Genomic DNA, 262 nt, shown 5'->3' with positions numbered 1-262 from the left:
GGGCACGCCACCGCCCATTAAACAAAACGCCCTCTTAAAAAAAAAAAAAAAAAAAAATCAGTATTTTACCATTAAGATATTTGCTGTTCCTTAGAAGATTTTCCCCTTATAAGTGGCAGAATTTTATCTAGCACTTATTTTCTACATATTCAAATAATCCTAAGATTTTTCTTTATTGTAATAATGTAGTAAGTTATACTCGGGTTTTTTTGGAAAGTTTTTTTTTTTCTTTTTTTTTTTTTTTTTTGCTATTGGGCATCGT

The sequence above is a fragment of the Tupaia chinensis genome, unplaced genomic scaffold (assembly GCF_000334495.1).
Source record: "Tupaia chinensis unplaced genomic scaffold, TupChi_1.0 Scaffold000056_1, whole genome shotgun sequence".
In the NCBI taxonomy this organism is placed as follows: Eukaryota; Metazoa; Chordata; class Mammalia; order Scandentia; family Tupaiidae; genus Tupaia; species Tupaia belangeri.
Note: the sequence above shows the minus strand (reverse complement) of the source record.